The sequence below is a fragment of the Taudactylus pleione genome, unplaced genomic scaffold, assembly GCF_031769625.1.
Source record: "Taudactylus pleione unplaced genomic scaffold, aTauple2 ptg000134l, whole genome shotgun sequence".
NCBI lineage: Eukaryota > Metazoa > Chordata > Amphibia > Anura > Myobatrachidae > Taudactylus > Taudactylus pleione.
The window spans coordinates 7,901,166-7,917,462 of NW_028284536.1; the positions used below are offsets into that span (position 1 = coordinate 7,901,166).

The 16,297-nt window shown below is 46.9% G+C and overlaps 1 protein-coding gene across 2 annotated transcripts in view; it reads right to left on the bottom strand.

The window, feature by feature from the left end:
* Positions 1 to 16,297, bottom strand: part of LOC148523426 (zinc finger protein 169-like) — a 36,713-nt gene that overhangs the window by 5,278 nt on the left and 15,138 nt on the right. The window lies entirely within an intron of this gene.

The following is a 16,297-nucleotide window of genomic DNA, read 5'->3' on the forward strand; positions in this document are numbered from 1 at the left end:
GTGTATACACTATACAATGTAACCTATATACCTGTGCTGGGCCTGTGTGTATACTATACAATGTAACCTATATACTTGTGCTGGGCCTGTGTGTACACTATACAATGTAACCTATATACCTGTGCTGGGCTGTGTGTACACTATACAATGTAACCTATATACCTGTGCTGGGCCTGTGTGTACACTATACAATGTAACCTATATACCTGTGCTGGGCCTGTGTGTACACTATACAATGTAACCTATATACCTGTGCTGGGCCTGTGTGTACACTATACAATGTAACCTATATACCTGTGCTGGGCCTGTGTGTATACTATACAATGTAACCTATATACCTGTGCTGGGCCTGTGTGTACACTATACAATGTAACCTATATACCTGTGCTGGGCCTGTGTGTATACTATACAATGTAACCTATATACCTGTGCTGGGCCTGTGTGTATACTATACAATGTAACCTATATACCTGTGCTGGGCTGTGTGTATACTATACAATGTAACCTATATACCTGTGCTGGGCCTGTGTGTACACTATACAATGTAACCTATATACCTGTGCTGGGCCTGTGTGTACACTATACAATGTAACCTATATACCTGTGCTGGGCCTGTGTGCACATTATACAATGTAACCTATATACCTGTGCTGGGCTGTGTGCACACTATACAATGTAACCTATATACCTGTGCTGGGCCTGTGTGTATACTAAACAATGTAACCTATACCTGTGCTGGGCTGTGTGTACACTATACAATGTAACCTATATACCTGTGCTGGGCTGTGTGTATACTATACAATGTAACCTATACCTGTGCTGGGCCTGTGTGTATACTATACAATGTAACCTATATACTTGTGCTGGGCCTGTGTGTACACACTATACAATGTAACCTATATACTTGTGCTGGGCCTGTGTGTACACACTATACAATGTAACCTATATACCTGTGCTGGGCCTGTGTGTATACTATACAATGTAACCTATATACCTGTGCTGGGCCTGTGTGTACACTATACAATGTAACCTATATACCTGTGCTGGGCTGTGTGTATACTATACAATGTAACCTATATACTTGTGCTGGGCTGTGTGTATACTATACAATGTAACCTATATACCTGTGCTGGGCCTGTGTGTACACTATACAATGTAACCTATATACCTGTGCTGGGCTGTGTGTACACTATACAATGTAACCTCTATACCTGTGCTGGGCCTGTGTGTACACTATACAATGTAACCTATATACCTGTGCTGGGCTGTGTGTATACTATACAATGTAACCTATATACCTGTGCTGGGCCTGTGTGTACACTATACAATGCAACCTATATACCTGTGCTGGGCCTGTGTGTATACTATACAATGTAACCTATATACCTGTGCTGGGCTGTGTGTATACTATACAATGTAACCTATATACCTGTGCTGGGCCTGTGTGTATACTATACAATGTAACCTATATACCTGTGCTGGGCCTGTGTGTATACTATACAATGTAACCTATACCTGTGCTGGGCCTGTGTGTATACTATACAATGTAACCTATATACCTGTGCTGGGCCTGTGTGTACACTATACAATGTAACCTATATACCTGTGCTGGGCTGTGTGTATACTATACAATGTAACCTATATACCTGTGCTGGGCTGTGTGTATACTATACAATGTAACCTATATACCTGTGCTGGGCTGTGTGTATACTATACAATGTAACCTATATACCTGTGCTGGGCCTGTGTGTATACTATACAATGTAACCTATATACCTGTGCTGGGCTGTGTGTACACTATACAATGTAACCTATATACCTGTGCTGGGCTGTGTGTACACTATACAATGTAACCTATACTTGTGCTGGGCCTGTGTGTACACTATACAATGTAACCTATATACCTGTGCTGGGCCTGTGTGTACACTATACAATGTAACCTATATACCTGTGCTGGGCCTGTGTGTATACTATACAATGTAACCTATATACCTGTGCTGGGCCTGTGTGTACACTATACAATGTAACCTATATACCTGTGCTGGGCCTGTGTGTACACTATACAATGTAACCTATATACCTGTGCTGGGCCTGTGTGTATACTATACAATGTAACCTATATACCTGTGCTGGGCTGTGTGTACACTATACAATGTAACCTATATACCTGTGCTGGGCCTGTGTGTACACTATACAATGTAACCTATATACCTGTGCTGGGCCTGTGTGTACACTATACAATGTAACCTATATACCTGTGCTGGGCTGTGTGTATACTATACAATGTAACCTATATACCTGTGCTGGGCTGTGTGTACACTATACAATGTAACCTATACCTGTGCTGGGCCTGTGTGTATACTATACAATGTAACCTATATACCTGTGCTGGGCCTGTGTGTATACTATACAATGTAACCTATATACCTGTGCTGGGCCTGTGTGTATACTATACAATGTAACCTATATACCTGTGCTGGGCCTGTGTGTATACTATACAATGTAACCTATATACCTGTGCTGGGCCTGTGTGTATACTATACAATGTAACCTATATACCTGTGCTGGGCTGTGTGTATACTATACAATGTAACCTATATACCTGTGCTGGGCTGTGTGTATACTATACAATGTAACCTATATACCTGTGCTGGGCCTGTGTGTACACTATACAATGTAACCTATACCTGTGCTGGGCCTGTGTGTATACTATACAATGTAACCTATATACCTGTGCTGGGCCTGTGTGTATACTATACAATGTAACCTATATACCTGTGCTGGGCTGTGTGTATACTATACAATGTAACCTATACCTGTGCTGGCCTGTGTGTACACTATACAATGTAACCTATATACCTGTGCTGGGCTGTGTGTATACTATACAATGTAACCTATACCTGTGCTGGGCCTGTGTGTATACTATACAATGTAACCTATATACCTGTGCTGGGCTGTGTGTATACTATACAATGTAACCTATATACCTGTGCTGGGCCTGTGTGTACACTATACAATGTAACCTATACCTGTGCTGGGCCTGTGTGTACACTATACAATGTAACCTATACCTGTGCTGGGCTGTGTGTATACTATACAATGTAACCTATATACCTGTGCTGGGCTGTGTGTATACTATACAATGTAACCTATATACCTGTGCTGGGCCTGTGTGTACACTATACAATGTAACCTATACCTGTGCTGGGCCTGTGTGTACACTATACAATGTAACCTATATACCTGTGCTGGGCTGTGTGTACACTATACAATGTAACCTATACCTGTGCTGGGCCTGTGTGTATACTATACAATGTAACCTATAACAAGAGATATGGTAAGAACTTACCTTTGTTATCTCTGTTTCTACGAAGTCCATAGGGTCCACAGGGTTGACCTTGGGGGTATAGCTGGATCTGGATCCATGGGCACCACGCAGTTAAAGCTTTAGCTGCTCCCAGGATGCACTTGGGTCCGTCCTCCTCTATACCCCGCCCCCGGCCACAGCACCTCAGTTGGTAAGCAGCCAATGCCGGAGGAGGAGACTAAACAGAGAGAAGGAAGACTGGAACACACAAGAAACCATACTCACAGAAATGGGAGACGGAAAACCGGTGACCAGCCACACAGCCCATTTGAAGCCAGGTGCGTCAGGGCGGGCGCCCTGTGGACCCTATGGACTTCGTAGAAACAGAGATAACAAAGGTAAGTTCTTACCATATCTCTTGTTTTCTACTTCAGGGTCCATAGGGGGTCCACAGGGTTGACCTTGGGGATGTCCCAAAGCAGTACAACTAAGGGCGGGGACGCTCCTGTGCTGAAAGGAGAACCCGGCGCCCAAAGGATGCATCCTGAGAGGCAAAGGTGTCAAACGCATAGAACCTCAAAAACGTTTGAATTGAAGACCAAGTGGCCGCCTTACACAGCTGAACAGCGGAGGCGCCACGTCTAGCAGCCCAAGAGGGACCCACAGAACGAGTGGAATGAGCCTTAACAGAGGCTGGCACAGGTAAGCCCTCCTGTGCATAAGCCTCACAAATAACGGAACGAAGCCAACGGGCTAACGTTTGTTTGTTGGCAGGCCAACCCCTCTGGTGAAAACCAAAGAGGATAAACAAGGAATCAGACTTCCTAACCGAAGCCGTCCGGTCTACATAAATTCTAAGCGCCCGGACCACATCTAAGGAAGTCTCACCAGCTGAAAGATCAGGGGACTGAAAAGCTGGCACAACAAGTTCCTGATTAATATGGAACTTCGAGACCACTTTGGGCAAAAACTCAGGACGAGTGCGGAGCACCGCTCTGTCCTGGTGAAAAATCAGGAAAGGAGGGCGACAGGAAAGCGCCCCCAATTCAGACACCCTCCTGGCCGAAGCAAATGCCAGGAGAAAAACCGTCTTAAATGTCAGCCACTTGAGCTCCACCGTCTCAAGAGGCTCAAACGGAGGACCCTGCAGGACCCGTAGCACCACCGCCAAGTCCCAAGGAGCCACAGGAGGCACAAAGGGAGGCTGGATCCTGAGAACACCTTGGAAATAGGTGTGAACGTCTGGTAGTATTGCAATCCGCCGTTGAAACCACACGGACAAGGCGGACACATGAACCTTCAGAGATGCAAGGCGTAAGCCGAGATCCAATCCTGACTGAAGAAATTCCAAGATCCTAGAAACTCGGAACACCTGAGGATCATAATGTCTGGACTCACACCACTGAAAGTAAGTGTGCCACACTCTGTGATAAATCCGTGCTGAAGCAGGCTTGCGTGCCCTGAGCATGGTACCAATAACCGAACTGGAGAAGCCCCGAGACCTCAAGACGGCTGTCTCAAGAGCCACGCCGTCAAAGACAGCCGACCCAGATGCGGGTAAAGGCAGGGCCCCTGAGACAACAGGTCCCGACGCTGAGGAAGAAGGTACGGAGCGTCGATGGAGAGGCTCCTGAGATCGGAGTACCAAGGACGTCTGGGCCACGCCGGAGCTACCAGCACGAGCATGCCGCCGTCCTGCTTGAATTTCCGCAGAACCCGAGGAAGCAGGGATATCGGAGGAAACAGATACGCCAGGTGAAACGTCCATTTCACCGACAGCGCGTCCACCAGACTTGCACCTGCGTCTCTTGTCCTTGACCCGTAAACGGGCAACTTGTGATTGTGACGGGAGGCCATCAAGTCCAGCTCCGGCAGTCCCCACCTGTCCACGAGTAGCTGAAACACCTCTGGGTGAAGCGACCATTCCCCGGGATGCACGTCGTGACGGCTGAGGAAGTCCGCCTCCCAATTGAGGACTCCGGGGATGAAGACCGCCGAGATCGCTGGAATGTGACCCTCCGCCCAAGTCAGGATACGAGACACCTCCGACATCGCTGCCTGACTGCGAGTTCCGCCTTGGTGATTGATATACGCCACCGTGGTGGCGTTGTCGGACTGCACCTGTACCGCCCTTCCGTGAAGAGCGGGGCCGGACGACTGCAGGGCCCTGAATACTGCCCGCAGTTCCAGGATGTTGATGGGGAGAAGTGCTTCTTCCGCTGACCAACGACCCTGAAGCGACAAAGAGCCGGTCACTGCCCCCCAACCCCGGAGACTGGCATCCGTCGTGAGCAGGACCCAGTCCGGGATCCAAAATGAGCGCCCCTCGATTAGGTGAGCTGTCTGAAGCCACCAAGCCAAAGATAGCCGAACGTCCGGAGACAACACCAGCACCTGAGAGCGGATCCGGTGAGGTAACCCGTTCCATTCTGATAGAATCAGCCCCTGCAGGGGCCGGGAATGGAACTGGGCAAATTCCACCATGTCGAATGTCGACACCATGGACCCCAGAACTCTCATAGCCGAATGGACCGACAGGCGGCAACGGCTCAGGCAACTGCGTATCCGCAGCTGTAGGGAGGCGACCTTCTCCGGAGTCAGGAAGATCCTTTGCTGACGCGAATCCAGCAGGGCTCCCAAATGAACCATCCGCTGTGATGGAATCAGGGAGGACTTTTTCCAATTTATCAACCACCCGTGTGCTTGCAGGCAAGCGATCGTCAGGTGGAGATGTTGAAGCAGTACCTCCGGGGAGCTCGCCAGCAACAGGAGGTCGTCCAGGTACGGCAGCAGCCGTACATTCTGGTTCCGAAGATGTGCGGCCATGACCGCCATAAGCTTCGTGAACACCCTCGGTGCCGTGGAGAGACCAAAGGGTAGCGCCCGAAACTGATAGTGGTGTTGAAGGATAGCGAACCTCAGATACCGCTGGTGTGAAGATGCTATCGGAACATGGAGGTAGGCGTCCTGGATGTCCAGGGACACCATGTAATCCCCCGGTTCCATCGCCAGAATGATGGAACGTAACGTTTCCATCCTGAACTTGGGAACTCTGAGGAATTTGTTCAGAGACTTCAAGTTGAGGATAGGACGATGAGAACCATTGGGTTTCTGCACCAGAAACAGAGACGAATAATACCCCGTCCCTCGTTGTGATAGAGGAACGGGAACAATGACCCCTGCTTTCAGCAAGGACTCTATAGCCTCCTGAACCTGTAACGCCTTGGTCTTGTCCTGAGAAGGACTTGTGCAGAAAAACTGGTGGGGTGGTCTGTGCCGAAAAGACAGGGCGTACCCCTGGGAGACCACTTCTCGAACCCAGGCATCCGTGGTGGTATTGTGCCAGCACTGGGCAAATAGAAGAAGTCGGCCTCCCACTCTGAGGTCCCCCAGAGGGAGGCCCGTCCCATCAGGCCGCAGGTTTATCTTCCTGCTTGGAAGAAGGGCGCCGAGCACTCCAGGCTTGCTTCTTGGGTTTAGAGGCCGTCTTACTCGCAGACTGTCTCGGGAAGGACTGACCTTTCGCCTTACCCTGAACCCGAAAGGAACGAAAAGCCGAACTCCGAACCTTAGCAGGCAGTGCCGCCGAAGGGAGGAAGGCCAACTTGGATTTAGCCAGGGTGTCCACTATTTTGTCCAAGTCCGGACCAAATAGTAATTCCCCATTGAAAGGTAAGGCCTCCAGACCTTTCTTTGAATCAGAGTCCGCTCTCCAGGACCGCAACCATAAGGATCGGCGGGCAGACACCGCTGCAGCCGATACCCGCGAGGTCAGCAGACTAGCATCTAAAGAAGCTTCTCCAATGTAAGAAGCAGCGTCCCTCATTTGTCCCAACAACGCCCGCTGGACATCCGGAGCGTCGTCCGGGAAGGTATCTTCCAATGCATTGGCCCACCCCTCAATGGCCTTGGCCACCCAGGAGATGGCCATGGACGGTCGGGCCACCGCCCCGGAGAGGGAGTAAATAGACTTTAAGCAAGTCTCAACTTTCCTGTCCGTGGGATCCTTCAACGAGGATATCGACGGTAATGGTAAGGTGGCGCCCCGAGTCAAACGGGTGACATGGGAATCCACCGCCGGTGGAGTTTCCCATTTTTTACAATGTGCCTCAGGGAAGGGGTAATTAGAAGCCAACCGCTTCTGAGGAAGGAATCTCTTACTGGGCGCCTGCCAAGCTACCGTCATATGATCCGTCAACTGATCCGACAGGGGAAACACCGCAGAAGCCACCTTAGTTTTTTTGAAACTAGGAAACTTCGACTTAGGAACCGGTGCCTCATCCTCTATAAGAAGAATAGCTTGCACCGCCCTAACTAGTGCTCGCACATTAATGGACGACTTGGTATCCATTTCCTGGACCGAGGCGTCCGAGTCAGTGTCATCAGGGACCTCCCCATCATCTGAGGAACCCTCTGAGTCCGATACCTCAGCAGCCCGTGTCATGAGTGGGCGTTTAGAAATCCTAGAAGGCATGTCAGTCTGCAACATTGACTGAAAAGCCGAGGAAGCGGCCGCCAAATTTTGCACGGAGTTGGAGAGCACATCCACCCATGGTGGAGGCGTCGCCATAGGGGCCTGAAAAGGTACCACAGGCTGCTGCGGCACAGGGGAAGCCTGTATATACATAGGCAACCCCGCATAGGGACCTACTGATTGAGACCCAGGAGGACTCCGCAATAACTGCGGGACACCCGGGGAATGGGGGATGGTCGGCTGGGGCACCGCCCTAGTAGGGAGAGCAGTCGGGACCGACAGACGGTCTGCAATAGACACCAGCACTTGAGAAAACATCGCCCACGGTGGTTCCTGCGCCAGAGAAGGTCTGGATGGGCCAGGAGCCACCTGGCATCGACTACACAGGCCATCCTGTGACAAATCCTCCCTATCCACTCCTGCAGAACATCGTCCGCAGGAGGCCAACACCGGAGCCACTGAGCACTCAACCTCCTCGTCTGACATGACAGAATATATTATATATCTGGCACCAGGGTAGAAGTAAAACGCACTCACCGGTGTGCTGAACAACAGCCCACAATATGGCACTGAGTAGCACACAACTGTATGTGACGGACCTCACAAATACGTGATCTATATAAGTGAGGTCAGTAGAAACGCCCCTCCCCCACACACCTGTAGGGCTTGTAGGAGAAGTAAAGGGATAGGTATAAGCTGACAGTAAGTAGAAAATAAGCACAGACAGGCAGCACTAGCAAAAGTCACATACCATGCAGGAAGATATACTCACTGCACCTTTCCACTACAATCAACCTGCCCAGATTCAGTGTCTGGGAGGGCTATAGTGCTGTGTACGCTGTCCTTAATCAGGGGAGAGGTACACAGGGGGACCGGTCCGCGTGCTCCCTGAAGATCTGCGCTGCCACTATGAGAAAATGGCCGCTGGAGACCTCAGAGGAGGAGTGGCCGTGTAACTGCAGCTCAGCGACGCCAGACTCCGTGCTGAAAGGCGCGCTGAGCTGAGGGGAGGAGCCGCTGACAGGGAAGGCTTCCTCCCCTGGCTAGCATATTAACCCCAGGGCTTAACGGCATCCCGCTTGCCATATATCCCTGGTGGTCTAGTGGTCCCACGGGTTATTCCTCCTCAGAGGGGGAGCCCGCCGCCACCGCTAGCGGCCCCCGGTCTGTCCCCTAGGACCAGGGGCAAAGGACTGCATGTGCAGGCGAAACCCGCGAGCCGCCGCTAATCGGCGACTCGCGGCTTACCTTGTCCCCGGCGACTCCGGCAGCAGTCCAGGGAGGGACCCAGAGTCCGGCTAGTACGGACTCTGGCCTCCCGCCGCGATCCCCAGTGCAGTACTGGCGTCGCGGCGCCAGGGGGGAAGGAGAGCGGCAGCGTGGGCGTCTGCATAGACAGCCCGTCGCTGCCACACTAGAGCCTCTGTTTTAAAATAAAAATCTAAAAGGCTCTTTTTTTTTTTTTTTTTTTTTTAAATAGAAAGCTTTTGGGGGCTGCTCCTGCAGCCCCCCTGCGCAGGTGAACTCAAACTGAGGTGCTGTGGCCGGGGGCGGGGTATAGAGGAGGACGGACCCAAGTGCATCCTGGGAGCAGCTAAAGCTTTAACTGCGTGGTGCCCATGGATCCAGATCCAGCTATACCCCCAAGGTCAACCCTGTGGACCCCCTATGGACCCTGAAGTAGAAATACCTGTGCTGGGCCTGTGTGTATACTATACAATGTAACCTATACCTGTGCTGGGCCTGTGTGTACACTATACAATGTAACCTATATACCTGTGCTGGGCCTGTGTGTATACTATACAATGTAACCTATATACCTGTGCTGGGCCTGTGTGTACACTATACAATGTAACCTATATACCTGTGCTGGGCTGTGTGTACACTATACAATGTAACCTATATACCTGTGCTGGGCTGTGTGTACACTATACAATGTAACCTATATACCTGTGCTGGGCCTGTGTGTACACTATACAATGTAACCTATACCTGTGCTGGGCTGTGTGTATACTATACAATGTAACCTATATACCTGTGCTGGGCCTGTGTGTATACTATACAATGTAACCTATATACCTGTGCTGGGCTGTGAGTACACTATACAATGTAACCTATATACCTGTGCTGGGCCTGTGTGTACACTATACAATGTAACCTATACCTGTGCTGGGCTGTGTGTATACTATACAATGTAACCTATATACCTGTGCTGGGCCTGTGTGTATACTATACAATGTAACCTATATACCTGTGCTGGGCCTGTGTGTATACTATACAATGTAACCTATATACCTGTGCTGGGCTGTGTGTATACTATACAATGTAACCTATATACCTGTGCTGGGCCTGTATGTACACTATACAATGTAACCTATATACCTGTGCTGGGCTGTGTGTATACTATACAATGTAACCTATATACCTGTGCTGGGCTGTGTGTACACTATACAATGTAACCTATATACCTGTGCTGGGCCTGTGTGTATACTATACAATGTAACCTATACCTGTGCTGGGCCTGTGTGTACACTATACAATGTAACCTATATACCTGTGCTGGGCTGTGTGTACACTATACAATGTAACCTATATACCTGTGCTGGGCCTGTGTGTATACTATACAATGTAACCTATATACTTGTGCTGGGCCTGTGTGTACACTATACAATGTAACCTATATACCTGTGCTGGGCCTGTGTGTACACTATACAATGTAACCTATATACCTGTGCTGGGCTGTGTGTATACTATACAATGTAACCTATATACCTGTGCTGGGCCTGTGTGTATACTATACAATGTAACCTATATACCTGTGCTGGGCCTGTGTGTACACACTATACAATGTAACCTATATACCTGTGCTGGGCCTGTGTGTACACACTATACAATGTAACCTATATACCTGTGCTGGGCCTGTGTGTATACTATACAATGTAACCTATATACCTGTGCTGGGCCTGTGTGTACACTATACAATGTAACCTATACCTGTGCTGGGCCTGTGTGTATACTATACAATGTAACCTATACCTGTGCTGGGTTGTGTGTATACTATACAATGTAACCTATATACCTGTGCTGGGCCTGTGTGTATACTATACAATGTAACCTATACCTGTGCTGGGTTGTGTGTATACTATACAATGTAACCTATATACCTGTGCTGGGCCTGTGTGTACACTATACAATGTAACCTATATACCTGTGCTGGGCCTGTGTGTACACTATACAATGTAACCTATATACCTGTGCTGGGCCTGTGTGTATACTATACAATGTAACCTATATACCTGTGCTGGGCCTGTGTGTACACTATACAATGTAACCTATATACCTGTGCTGGGCCTGTGTGTACACTATACAATGTAACCTATATACCTGTGCTGGGCTGTGTGTACACTATACAATGTAACCTATATACCTGTGCTGGGCCTGTGTGTACACTATACAATGTAACCTATATACCTGTGCTGGGCCTGTGTGTATACTATACAATGTAACCTATATACCTGTGCTGGGCCTGTGTGTATACTATACAATGTAACCTATATACCTGTGCTGGGCTGTGTGTACACTATACAATGTAACCTATATACCTGTGCTGGGCCTGTGTGTATACTATACAATGTAACCTATATACCTGTGCTGGGCCTGTGTGTATACTATACAATGTAACCTATATACCTGTGCTGGGCTGTGTGTACACTATACAATGTAACCTATATACCTGTGCTGGGCCTGTGTGTATACTATACAATGTAACCTATATACCTGTGCTGGGCTGTGTGTACACTATACAATGTAACCTTTACCTGTGCTGGGCTGTGTGTACACTATACAATGTAACCTATATACCTGTGCTGGGCCTGTGTGTACACTATACAATGTAACCTATATACCTGTGCTGGGCCTGTGTGTATACTATACAATGTAACCTATATACCTGTGCTGGGCCTGTGTGTACACTATACAATGTAACCTATATACCTGTGCTGGGCTGTGTGTACACTATACAATGTAACCTATATACCTGTGCTGGGCCTGTGTGTATACTATACAATGTAACCTATATACCTGTGCTGGGCAGTGTGTACACTATACAATGTAACCTATATACCTGTGCTGGGCCTGTGTGTACACTATACAATGTAACCTATATACCTGTGCTGGGCCTGTGTGTATACTATACAATGTAACCTATATACCTGTGCTGGGCCTGTGTGTACACTATACAATGTAACCTATATACCTGTGCTGGGCTGTGTGTACACTATACAATGTAACCTATATACCTGTGCTGGGCTGTGTGTACACTATACAATGTAACCTATATACCTGTGCTGGGCCTGTGTGTACACTATACAATGTAACCTATATACCTGTGCTGGGCCTGTGTGTACACTATACAATGTAACCTATATACCTGTGCTGGGCCTGTGTGTACACTATACAATGTAACCTATATACCTGTGCTGGGCCTGTGTGTACACTATACAATGTAACCTATATACCTGTGCTGGGCTGTGTGTACACTATACAATGTAACCTATATACCTGTGCTGGGCCTGTGTGTACACTATACAATGTAACCTATATACCTGTGCTGGGCCTGTGTGTACACTATACAATGTAACCTATATACCTGTGCTGGGCCTGTGTGTACACTATACAATGTAACCTATATACCTGTGCTGGGCCTGTGTGTACACTATACAATGTAACCTATATACCTGTGCTGGGCCTGTGTGTATACTATACAATGTAACCTATATACCTGTGCTGGGCTGTGTGTATACTATACAATGTAACCTTATTACCTGTGCTGGGCCTGTGTGTACACTATACAATGTAACCTATACCTGTGCTGGGCCTGTGTGTATACTATACAATGTAACCTATATACCTGTGCTGGGCTGTGTGTACACTATACAATGTAACCTATATACCTGTGCTGGGCCTGTGTGTACACTATACAATGTAACCTATATACCTGTGCTGGGCCTGTGTGTACACTATACAATGTAACCTATATACCTGTGCTGGGCTGTGTGTATACTATACAATGTAACCTATATACCTGTGCTGGGCTGTGTGTACACTATACAATGTAACCTATATACCTGTGCTGGGCTGTGTGTACACTATACAATGTAACCTATATACCTGTGCTGGGCCTGTGTGTATACTATACAATGTAACCTATATACCTGTGCTGGGCCTGTGTGTATACTATACAATGTAACCTATATACCTGTGCTGGGCCTGTGTGTACACTATACAATGTAACCTATATACCTGTGCTGGGCTGTGTGTACACTATACAATGTAACCTATATACCTGTGCTGGGCTGTGTGTAAACTATACAATGTAACCTATATACCTGTGCTGGGCCTGTGTGTACACTATACAATGTAACCTATATACCTGTGCTGGGCCTGTGTGTATACTATACAATGTAACCTATATACCTGTGCTGGGCCTGTGTGTACACTATACAATGTAACCTATATACCTGTGCTGGGCCTGTGTACACACTATACAATGTAACCTATATACCTGTGCTGGGCCTGTGTGTACACTATACAATGTAACCTATATACCTGTGCTGGGCCTGTGTGTACACTATACAATGTAACCTATATACCTGTGCTGGGCCTGTGTGTACACTATACAATGTAACCTATATACCAGTGCTGGGCCTGTGTGTACACTATACAATGTAACCTATATACCTGTGCTGGGCTGTGTGTATACTATACAATGTAACCTATATACCTGTGCTGGGCCTGTGTGTACACTATACAATGTAACCTATATACCTGTGCTGGGCCTGTGTGTATACTATACAATGTAACCTATATACCTGTGCTGGGCCTGTGTGTATACTATACAATGTAACCTATATACCTGTGCTGGGCCTGTGTGTACACTATACAATGTAACCTATATACCTGTGCTGGGCCTGTGTGTATACTATACAATGTAACCTATATACCTGTGCTGGGCTGTGTGTACACTATACAATGTAACCTATATACCTGTGCTGGGCTGTGTGTACACTATACAATGTAACCTATATACCTGTGCTGGGCCTGTGTGTACACTATACAATGTAACATATATACCTGTGCTGGGCTGTGTGTATACTATACAATGTAACCTATATACCTGTGCTGGGCTGTGTGTACACTATACAATGTAACCTATATACCTGTGCTGGGCTGTGTGTACACTATACAATGTAACCTATATACCTGTGCTGGGCTGTGTGTACACTATACAATGTAACCTATATACCTGTGCTGGGCCTGTGTGTATACCATACAATGTAACCTATATACCTGTGCTGGGCCTGTGTGTACACTATACAATGTAACCTATATACCTGTGCTGGGCCTGTGTGTATACTATACAATGTAACCTATATACCTGTGCTGGGCCTGTGTGTACACTATACAATGTAACCTATATACCTGTGCTGGGCCTGTGTGTATACTATACAATGTAACCTATATACCTGTGCTGGGCCTGTGTGTATACTATACAATGTAACCTATATACCTGTGCTGGGCCTGTGTGTATACTATACAATGTAACCTATACCTGTGCTGGGCCTGTGTGTACACTATACAATGTAACCTATATACCTGTGCTGGGCCTGTGTGTATACTATACAATGTAACCTATATACCTGTGCTGGGCCTGTGTGTACACTATACAATGTAACCTATATACCTGTGCTGGGCTGTGTGTACACTATACAATGTAACCTATATACCTGTGCTGGGCCTGTGTGTATACTATACAATGTAACCTATATACCTGTGCTGGGCCTGTGTGTATACTATACAATGTAACCTATATACCTGTGCTGGGCCTGTGTGTACACTATACAATGTAACCTATATACCTGTGCTGGGCTGTGTGTACACTATACAATGTAACCTATATACCTGTGCTGGGCCTGTGTGTATACTATACAATGTAACCTATATACCTGTGCTGGGCCTGTGTGTACACTATACAATGTAACCTATATACCTGTGCTGGGCCTGTGTGTATACTATACAATGTAACCTATATACCTGTGCTGGGCCTGTGTGTATACTATACAATGTAACCTATATACCTGTGCTGGGCTGTGTGTATACTATACAATGTAACCTATATACCTGTGCTGGGCCTGTGTGTATACTATACAATGTAACCTATATACCTGTGCTGGGCCTGTGTGTATACTATACAATGTAACCTATATACCTGTGCTGGGCTGTGTGTATACTATACAATGTAACCTATATACCTGTGCTGGGCCTGTGTGTATACTATACAATGTAACCTATATACCTGTGCTGGGCCTGTGTGTATACTATACAATGTAACCTATATACCTGTGCTGGGCCTGTGTGTATACTATACAATGTAACCTATATACCTGTGCTGGGCCTGTGTGTATACTATACAATGTAACCTATATACCTGTGCTGGACTGTGTGTATACTATACAATGTAACCTATATACCTGTGCTGGGCTGTGTGTATACTATACAATGTAACCTATATACCTGTGCTGGGCCTGTGTGTATACTATACAATGTAACCTATATACCTGTGCTGGGCTGTGTGTATACTATACAATGTAACCTATATACCTGTGCTGGGCCTGTGTGTATACTATACAATGTAACCTATATACCTGTGCTGGGCCTGTGTGTATACTATACAATGTAACCTATATACCTGTGCTGGGCCTGTGTGTATACTATACAATGTAACCTATATACCTGTGCTGGGCCTGTGTGTATACTATACAATGTAACCTATATACCTGTGCTGGGCCTGTGTGTATACTATACAATGTAACCTATATACCTGTGCTGGGCTGTGTGTATACTATACAATGTAACCTATATACCTGTGCTGGGCCTGTGTGTATACTATACAATGTAACCTATATACCTGTGCTGGGCCTGTGTGTATACTATACAATGTAACCTATATACCTGTGCTGGGCTGTGTGTATACTATACAATGTAACCTATATACCTGTGCTGGGCCTGTGTGTATACTATACAATGTAACCTATATACCTGTGCTGGGCCTGTGTGTATACTATACAATGTAACCTATATACCTGTGCTGGGCTGTGTGTATACTATACAATGTAACCTATATACCTGTGCTGGGCCTGTGTGTATACTATACAATGTAACCTATATACCTGTGCTGGGCCTGTGTGTATACTATACAATGTAACCTATATACCTGTGCTGGGCTGTGTGTATACTATACAATGTAACCTATATATCTGTGCTGGGCCTGTGTGTATACTATACAATGTAACCTATATACCTGTGCTGGGCCTGTGTGTATACTATACAATGTAACCTATATACCTGTGCTGGGCCTGTGTGTACACTATACAATGTAACCTATATACCTGTGCTGGGCTGTGTGTATACTATACAATGTAACCTATATACCTGTGCTGGGCCTGTGTGTACACTAT